At 40.3% G+C, this 10,558-nt stretch overlaps 1 protein-coding gene across 1 annotated transcript in view; it reads right to left on the reverse strand.

Annotated features, from left to right (window-relative positions):
- Positions 1–10,211, reverse strand: part of ATP10D (ATPase phospholipid transporting 10D (putative)) — a 79,375-nt gene extending 69,164 nt beyond the window's left edge. The window contains exon 1 of the mRNA XM_081088351.1: positions 9,970–10,211. The gene's annotated coding sequence lies outside the window, so the exon portion shown is untranslated. The remainder of the gene's footprint in view (positions 1–9,969) is intronic.
- Between the last annotated feature and the right edge of the window lie 347 nt (positions 10,212–10,558).

Here is a 10,558-nt window from a genome sequence, read left to right on the forward strand (position 1 = left end):
CCTGCATATCAGATATTTACATTACGATTCATAACAGTAGCAAAATTACAGTTATGAAGTAGCAACGAAAATAATTTTATGGTTGGGGGTCACCACAACATGAGGAACTGTCTGAAAGGGTCGCGGCTTTAGGAAGGTTGAGAACCACTGGCCTAGCCTATCTCCAAATGGAAACATGTGAAACACTGAGCTCCTGGTACTCTCCCCAAAACCTGCTGTCCCCTCCCCCAGATGAGCTCTGTCAGCTGATGGCAGCTTCATTCTTCTAGATCTTCAGCCCTAAAGCCTTTGAGTCATCAGGGGGTCCTGTCTTCCCTCAAAATCCATACAGTCAGTCAGCAAATTCTGTTGGCCCTGCCTTTAAAATATATCCAGAATCTCACCACTTGGCATCATTCCCACCATCACTCTCGTCTAATACTATCACCTAGTCCTGTTAAAAACCTAAGTTAGATCCTGATATTTCCACAATTCCAAATCTCTAAAGGCTCTCATCTTAGTTATAATTATAGCCGCCAGTGCCTCCCTATCTGCCTCCCCATGTTCTCTCAATACCCCTCTCCTCCTTCACTCTGCACAGCCTTGTCTCAGCAGTCCCTATTTTCCTCCAGTTTCATTTCTCATAGAACTCACGTCCCTTTCTAATAAGGTATAATTATTTTTGTATTTTAGCTCTGTTTTCTTCTGCCTCCATCAGAGGAGGAATTTATATCTCTTTTGTTCATTGATACGGCGTAGGCCTAAAACAGTAAGTATCAGGCATAGACTTTCAATATGTGTTTGTGGAATGAACATATGATTAATGAATAACATAATACCTCTCTTACATGCAGAATATCTGTAATAATCTTAAGAACACTGGCTGTAGAAGTGATATATGCTTAGTTATTTCCTGTTAATTCATTACAGCTTTTATTATGCATGCTAAAGTTATTACAGTTCATATTAAAATCTACAGCATGTCAGCCTAAAATGGCCACTTGCAAGGCTGTAATAGGAAGACATAAAAAGGGAACTAGAACAAGACAAATCTGTTTTTAAAAATAGCCAAGGTATGTAAATTTCAAAACTCACAGGAAGGAAGTTCTTCTGAGTAACCTATTTTTTTTTTTTTTCCAGACAGCTTCATTAATTCCTTTCATCCAGGATGGAAAGCATTATAAATGTGTTCTCAATTTTCCTATACTTTATACAGCATTCTAAATGCATTTCCTTCTCTGAGAGTTCAGCACCAGTGCATTGAGCACCAGTCATTGCAAAGTGCTCTATATAGCGGTGCCTTCATGGTCTTCAGCAGTTGAAGACCTCCTTGTTTTTAATGCTCGTGTCTAATTTTACAGGTTTGTTTGTCCCGTGGCTGCCAAAATATCTGCCTTTCTTAAGACTTAACTCATACTTCCATCTACCTTAGACTCTATAATAATAAAAGCATAATATGCTAATTAGACCAGGCAGCCAAACGACCTTCCGGACATCATTCTGGATGTCCTTTGGGATGAAGCTGTGGCAACAGGGGCCGAGGCAGAGGCGGTTAGGGGCGATCAGGCAGGCAGGCAAGCAGTTAGGGAGGATCAGGCAGGCAGGCAGAGTGGTTAGGGGCAATCAGGCAGACAGGTGAGTGGTTAGGGATAACCAGGCAGGCAGGCAGAGGGGTTACGGGCGATCAGGAAGGCAGGCGAGTGGTTAGGGGTGACCAGGCAGGCAGGCAGGTGAGCGGTTAAGAGCCAGTGGTCCCGGATTGTGAGAGGGATGTCTGACTGACCAGCAGTTGGACATCCCCCAAGGAGTCCTGGATTCTGAGAGGGTGCAGGCTGGGCTGAGAGCCCCCCCCCCCCCACTCCCCTTCCATGCACAAATTTCATGCACCAGGCCTCTAGTAGTTAATAAACAGAAATAAATGGAATGAATGACCTAATGGTCTTCAGGGAGCAGAATATAGAAACTTAACAAGACATATTTAGTCAAACCTATTTCCACTGTTCAGAGATCTCTTTTCCTCATACCTGTTTAATAAATAGGTACCAAAAGGCCAATGTGTCAGCCATGCACTTTTCCAGGCACTACAACCAAAATGATGAAGCATCCTATGTAAGCATCCATGGTTCTTGTCTCCAAGGAGTCCACAGTCCTATAGAGGGATCAGGCGTGAACTTCATGAGATTCCCTCATTACCTGAAATTCTTCAGAGGTTAATCCTCATGAGATAGGCTTTGACATGTTTATGGCAAAATCCAGCTAAAATTTCAGCTTAGTTTTCAGAACAGCAAAAGAAAGTTGAGATAATTGTTGCAGTAAAACATATACTTACATAGGGCATATACATTTCTAGATATCAAAGTAATCTCAAAAACAAGTCTGTTATACTTTTTAAATACCACCTTCATTGCTCTTTACATTAGATAGTTCAAGTTAGTGGGCGGGAAAAAAAAACACTTATTGGTCAGAAGGTTCTCAATTCCTAGATAAGAACCTATTTCAAGATTCTTTCTGCTGATTCCTAATATCTTCAGAACATGACCAATCTACAGTATTCTGAAATGACCATGTTCAACATCATGTGGGCCTGGTAGCATAAACAAAGGTGGCAAATAAAATTACCAGCAATTAATGAGAGATTTAATCTAACTTGATTAAATCCAAAGTATATTAAAAGAAAATAGACCAAGTTGTGTACAGATGCATTATGAAAATATTTTTTTTAAATATATTTTATTGATTTTTTACAGAGAGGAAGGGAGAGAGATAGAGAGCTAGAAACATCGATGAGAGAGAAACATCGATCAGCTGCCTCCTGTACATCTCCCACTGGGGATGTGCCCACAACCCAGGTACATGCACTTGACCGGAATCGAACCTGGGACCCTTCAGTCTGCAGGCCGACGCTCTATCCACTGAGCCAAACAGGTTTCGGCATGAAAATATTTGTATGCTGGGACTCTAACTTCACATAGAATTAATTAATTACAACTTCAATGACCACTGTGGGACTCTCTCGCATTCCACACCTCTACAAAGATACTCAGGACCTCTGATAAGAAAACTTGATTCCCTAGGCAAAACAAACTCTCCACTGAATGTCATGAGGATTCGTATTTCTTTCCTTATCTTCATCTAAAAATATACCCAAGCTAAAAGGATGGAGAAAATGTTCCCTTCTTTTTTTCTGATGAAACACTAACAAAAATGTTTAGTTTTATTATGTCTTAAAAGGGAATCTGTTGCCAGGAAGTACATACTAAAACCAGTCAACACAAATCTTTTAAGTATTAAACTGTATCTTCTCAGACTATTTTTAAAGTTTTGTGTCTCAAGTAAGTGGCTTTTGATGTCAGCTCAGTGATAACACAGAAGTATTTGAAATGGCAGCAGGTAAAGTCAATGGTATTGTCTTTCCTGAAGACGTTTTGTTATTACCTACCCTCCGCAGAGTTGAAATTTTGTAAGTTCGTTTTGCTAACAGAAATGTAATTGTGCTCATCTTCCTCATTCAGAAAGGCCTTAAATGGAACAAAGAAGATTTTAGAGAAATAAATTAAGGAATATTTCATGAAGACCTATCAGCATGAGACCCTAGCACAGGGGTGGGCAAACTTTTTGACTCGAGGGCCACGATGGGTTCTTAAACTGGACCGGAGGGCCGGAACAAAAGCATGGATGGAGTGTTTGTGTGAACTAATATAAATTCAAAGTAAACATCATTACATAAAAGGGCACGGTCTTTTTTTTCAATAGTTTTATTCATTTCAAACAGGCCGGATCTGGCCCGCGGGCCGTAGTTTGCCCACTGCTGCCCTAGCAGATGTGATCAACAGGAAATGGAACGGAATAAAGCTTGAATCAGACCCACACTGCTTATTATTCAAGAAAACAGCTGGAGTCAGAAGAGTGAATGTGACTAGAATAAGTTGTATCTGGTGGTTTCCCTTATAAATCAAATGTTCTCACCAGCAAATATAATTCAGAAACAATGACACCTGACATGAAATTACATACAAGAGATGGTGGAGGCTTTGTGAAAGAGGGGAAAGGTAATATCATCTATGTTCTCTTCATTCTAAGACAAAACTAAAATATATTTATTGTAGACATTTTAGAAACTACAGATTAATGTCATGAGAAAATAGAAATCATATATAATCCCACCACCAATGTTAATAAGTACTATTAACATTATGTTTTTATTGATTTCAGAGAGAGGAAGGGAGAGGGAAAGAAAGATCAATGAGAGAGAAACATCAAACAGCTGCCTCCTGCACGCCACCTACTGGAGATCAAGCCTGCAACCCAGGCATGCGCCCTGATGGGGAATGGGACCATGCCCTCCTGGTTGGTTCATAGGTCGACACTCAACCAATTGACATACCAGCTGGGCAATCATGGGAATATTTTTCAAAGATAGGAAATCATTTGTAACTTAGTGTTTTCATTCCTCATATCATGAACATTTTTTCCATGTTATTAGTCTTCTCAACAACCTCACACATTTTGAATTGCTTTCCATGTTTGTTAATGTGATGTGTGAAAATATGGTAACATATTTTTATGCTGAATATTCTCCAATTATTGGGAAATGAACATCTTTCTTCCCGAAACCTTAGAATAGTCAAAATTGTCTTTCCTTTGTGAAATGCCCATTTAAGTCTGTTTTTCACTAGGGATCATTTTCCATAGGGGTGTTATCAAGTTCTCACTGCTTTTAATATCTTTTGTAAAAGGCATACTGGTGTATAAAATACAGAGCTTAGAGTTGGTCTTTTAATTTTAGTTATAGTATTCTTGGTGATATTTTTCAAAATGGCATTTTTGTGATTATAAAAATAATAGTTGCTGTAGAAGATCTGGACATATCAGAAAAAGATTGAAAAATAAAAAGCTATAACTTTACTACCTAGAAATCCAAATTTTTTGTATATGATATATTGCCGGGAGCCGGTCCATGCTTGCTGTTTCAAGGGACCTGGCATATATGGCATACTGTTCTTAATATGTTTGCTCACCTTCTTGGCACTATGTGTTTTAACCAAGGTCTCTGAGAAAGGTTGTTTCCCCAGGTAGGCATTTTCCCCTGAAGTTAGGGAGGGAATTAAACCTCTTAACTAAGTGCCAGGCGGGTAATTAATCACTTTAACTATGAACAATCATGCTTAAGCTACATAATCTTTACTCCCTGGAATGGAGATAAGAAACGCCCTAACCTTTGGAATAGAGATTGATAGGATTGGAATCAACTGGTATAAATACAGTTGTAACAAGACAACAGCAGACAGAACTTAGAAGACAGAACTTAGAAGATAGAAGACAGAACCCACACAGAACCTAGAGACAGAACCTAGGCACAGAACCTACACAGAACGCTCTCTAGAGACAGAAGAACTTGGCTGGAAAGAACATGGCAAAAGATCCTGGACTGAACCTGACTACAGAAATTGGCAAGAGAACCTGCCTAGAACCTGGTGACTGAACCTGGCTGGAGAACCTGGACAGAACCTGGCTGGAGAACCTAGTGAGGGAACATGGCTACAGAACCTGGCTGGAGAACCTGGAGAACCTAGCAAGAGAACATGGACACAGAACCTGGCTGGAGATCCTAAGCAGAACCTCTCTGGAGATCCAGACCAGAACTTGGCTGGAGATCCTGGCTAGGCTGCTGATCAACTGAATGCTATCTCCGTGTCATTCCTTCTTCGCCGACTCCGTCCACACCTTTGGGGACCCCTGGACCTGCTGGGGTTGGACCCCAGCAATATATCTGTCCATTGATAGAAACAGGAACTTATATGCAAATGGGAAGTGCAACAGTGTTGTTCAACATTTATTAATGTAGGACAATGCCTGATATGTAGTACGAGCTTAATCAATATTTATTGAGCAAATGCTATTTTATATGTATTTATATTTCAAAATTATATTCTATACATTCAGGATTATATAGTATTAAATCTTACTTTTTTCACTCAATACATTGCAAAAATCTTTCTAAATCACAAAAATTTAAAAAATATTTTGGAAACTAAATTTTATCAATATAGAGATATACTAGTAGTGCATTAAATTATTTTAAAAGCTTGCTAGTGTGGAATTAATTTTATTTTAAATATTTTTCCATATCACAGATAACACTGTAATAAACATATATATAAATCTTCATATGGAATTCAGATGACTTCCTTAGGATATATTCCTATATCAAGGATCATGAGTTTTAGTGCAGAGTTCCATATTATTACCTCAAATAACGGAATGAATACACTCTTCACTGAGCATCAAAAAAGAAGATTCCATTAAGGGTACAATTCTTATGAAACTAGGACCACTTCTTACTCCAATAGCGATACTGGTTTTGTGACAACTGTTGTTTCTATGATTAAGACAATTTCTGAAATTAAATACACTCATTGAAGATAACAAGAAGGGAACAGTGTTTTCAAGAGGGTACACTCACAACAAGCCTCTTCTAAGTGTAAAGAAAGCTGCTTAGCTGCTGTAACTATTGACCAGTAATGATGACAGCATCCACCACACACATAATTGTTCCAAGACTTGATAAATCAAGTCTCCTTGTTTCAAGCATTGACAAGCTATTAAATTTATCTTCACCAATGCTTTGAGTTTTAAGAATCCCTAAGTGATCTTGCTTGTAGCGCTTTGATTTTCCTTCATTAAAAAAAAAATACTTCCAACTAGATCAGACAATAAGACATCTAATGAAGACTTGAATATGTGCTCACTTTTTACCTCTTAATTTTTAAAATTGATTCTTAAAAGTACATTTGTCTAACAAGGAGTCATCTCTGTTCTATAATAAATTGTCATCAAATTCTGAGCGTTTCCTTCATTTTACTGGCATCAAAATAAGTGATATCCTATTCAATTTCTACTTAGTTACTAAGTAATTGCATTCAAAGGTATTCAGTTCTTGCTGTGCAAAGGTCAAACATTTTTGACATCCATCCTGTTTTAGACTGCCTAGATTCCCCATCCTTTTCATACAATTTAACAAATGTTAAAGTAGCAGTTGCAATATTATTTTTTTAAACTCCCTAAAACTTTTGAATGTTGTTGCTTTCCATTACATGCAGGTATCCTGGGCTTTTTAAAATTTGCATCCCACAACTCATTTTTACAAAAGACCCACATTAGTACCTGCTTTCGCTAACCAAAAGAAATCCGAAAAAGATTTTCATTTTTACAAAAAAAGGCAAAAAGTGAAAATAGTGTTCAGCATGTGTTGGCAGCAATCATTATAGAGGCAGCAGCATGCCCTGCAGCAAGAGTGGCCCGGGCTAAACCCCCTCCCAGGCAACTACATTCAGCATCTCAGCATCAAGCTGCCAGAGCTGTGAACTGTGTCTGTGAACACCTGTGCTATATCTCGGTTTATTTTGCACATCTATTAGCAATATGTGTCCTAAGGTATCGGAAAAGCCTGAATGCTCATAAGGGTGTTACGTTGAGTGTAAAACTGAACATAATTAAGAGTATTTGGTATGAGTTGGTAGGTTATTTATTTTTTTTGAGTCTGGGAACACTCAAATTTTTCCCATATAAATTAATGTCAACTGCTTCTTCGCTTTATGCCATTTTGGTTTATGATAAGTTTTCATAGGAATGCTCTACTTTCAAGTAGTGGGGGAAACCACTACAGTGTTGACCCAAATAAAGAAGCCAGCTCAAAATTGTCAAAAAAAGAAAGAAAAAAGAAAGAGAGGTGAGTTCAATGAGGAATAGCGGAAAAATTACAATTTGGAACACACATACTGTGGCAAGCTACAGGCAAATCCACAGAGGGTTTGGGGTAGGCTGCTTTATGGGCAGGGAACAGGAAGTGGGGAGAGTTTAGAGTCTGTTAAAATGAAATCAAACAGAGACCAGCTTTGAAAATCCCTCAAGCAGACAAAACCAATCCAGTCACACAAATAAAGCTCAATTTAGATCAATTTGGTGAGACCAGCTTGGCCTGGGTTGGTCTTGTTCACATTTCTGGAAACAGAGGTTTATAAGCCTATGGTTTATGAGAACTGTCAAGGTTGATATAAGGCTACCTGAATAACACCCGAATATTTAAGAAAATGCCACATGATCAGTTTCCTGTAAACCAGGCATTTATAGAAAATCATCTATCAGTCCTTTAGTTTTGTTTTTCTGGGGGCACATGCCTGAGACTGTCCACTCTATATCCTCTAGTTCACTTTAGATTGAAATTCTTTCACACAGTATAATCTCATTTTGATAAAAACAAATTATCCTCATGCAGGTATGTAATATGTATTTGTAATGAGAACAGGAAAGAGTCCAGAAAGATAAGACATTACTTTTTACAGTAGATTGTTGTGGGAGTTCACACTGGAGCAGTGAGTGAGTTTAATCTGTTGCAATGATTATGTGTTACACGTTTGTTCTTAAAAAGCCAACAAAGGGCCGGCCAGAGGGGCTCAGTGGGTAAGCATCAATCCTTGAACCAGGAGGTCACAGGTGGATTCCCTAACAGGTTACATGCCGGGGTTGTTGGCTCAATCCCCAGTGGGGGGCATGCAGGAGGCAGCTGATCAATGATTCTCTCACATCACTGATGTTTCTCTCTCTCTCCCTCTCCCTTCCTCTCTGAAATAAAAAATTTATATGATATATATATACATATACATATATATGTATATGTATATATATATACATATACATATATATGTACATATATATATATATATATATATATATATATTAAGCCAACAAAGATTTTTTAAATATATTTTTATTGATTTCAGAAAAGAAAAGAGAGGGAGAGAGAGATGGAAACATCAATGCTGTGAGAGAATCATCGAATTGGCTGCCTCCTGCAAGCCCCACACTGGGGACCAAGCCCACAACCCGGGCATGTGCCCTTGACAGGAATCGAACTTGGGACCCTTCAGTCTGCAGGCCAACACTCTATCCACTCAGCCAAACTGGCTAGGGCAAAGATTTTTTTAAATGATGTTTATCTTCACAGAAATGTGACCTAGCCCAACTTAAAAATAATTATCTACTCTGGAGTTACTTTTCTGATACAGAATATAATACATGTTGGTGGATAAGGAGCCAATCCTTGTGGGTCTATCTTTCAAGGTTGATTTTAGTCAAAGGCTTGCTCTCAGACTATAGGGTTGTTTCTTCTCCTTGCAAAGAACTAGGTGAAAAGAAGCAAGAAGAAACTTAGCTCTTATTTAGATAACTTTCTAAATGCCTGTGTTAACATGCCCTTATGAGTAAGACTAGTTTGAATGCATCCTTTCTAAAGGCACAGGGAGGTTAACCCTCCACACTGGAGTGTGTCACTAACCAGCCAGCTGTCTCACTGCTGCGCACAGTCGAGTGTGTCTATGTGTTTTATAATGTCAAACGAAGGATGCCCCAAACAACTATTAAGTTCTGCAAAGTTAGTGCTGGCTGGGAAGAGCACCAACTTTTTTCTGCAGCTCTCCCTTGAAAACTACTTCTGGGCAAGCTCCAAAACAAACACCGTTTTCCCCCTTAAGGGATCGACCCGGGGATTTTCCAACGCCCCATCCTCTTCATTACCTCTGAGACTGAGCCAACATTGCCTTAAACGCCTGCATTTCAAAATGAGATGACAAAGGTAGGTGTGTAAGTGTGTGGGGGGCGGGCAAGCATAATTTGCCTTTCCACAAAACCCAGCATTCAGAAAAGATAAAATAATTCCTCTTTCGAAATCAAGGGACTGAAAAGGGTGTGTTTTTTCTTTTTAAAAATACACACACACACACACACACACACACACAAACCAAAAACACAAAAAACAGTTCGACAGCCCTAACGTCTAGTTTTGAGGCAGTTCATCAAACCAGAACACAATCACGGAGGGGAGAGGGAGAGCAGGAAGGGAAGAGAGAGACAGAGAAGAAAGAGAGAAGGGAAGACGGTGGGTGATGAAACTGAAGGCAGGGAGCCGCCAAAGGGGTTCGCTCTCACCCTTACCGAGTCCTCCCCGGCACACATCACAGCGCGACGATCCCGAGCCCCAAGAAGCTAGAGAGGAGCCAGGCACAGATCCGGAGAGCGGAGACGGGCGGTGCTTCCACGCCAGCCATCTGCCTCGGGGATTAAAAAAAATAAAGCAAAAAAAATCACTTCGCAGACAGCTCCCAGCCTCAGCCGCGGGAGCTGGAGCCCAGCCGGCAGACCGGCCGCCTCCTCTTCCCTTTCCCCGCCCCGCCCCCGCCGGCTCGGGAGCCGCAGGGGCCCCAGCCAATCGCCCGCCGCCCGCCGCCCGTGACGCCGGGGGCGGGGCCTGCAGCTGGCCGCCGGGGCTCCAGGTGTGGGACGAGCCGCCGGTTTCCCAGCAGAACCCCGGTGGCCCCGGCCTCCCCGCACAGTACAGGTGGGCTGCGGTTGACGGTCGGGCTCATTCCTGTTTTGCTGAAACCCTGTGTAACCAGTCGCCCATTTACCAAGGCATGCAACCCGTGGCAATTATTTTTTGGAGCGTAAAGGAATAAAATCTAAACGTTGAATGCTATTGTTTTAGAACTAGAAAAGAAACTGAGAAAAATAGCTCAGTTCTGAT

The sequence above is a fragment of the Myotis nattereri genome, assembly GCF_964212035.1.
Source record: "Myotis nattereri genome assembly, chromosome: 1".
Taxonomy (NCBI): domain Eukaryota; kingdom Metazoa; phylum Chordata; class Mammalia; order Chiroptera; family Vespertilionidae; genus Myotis; species Myotis nattereri.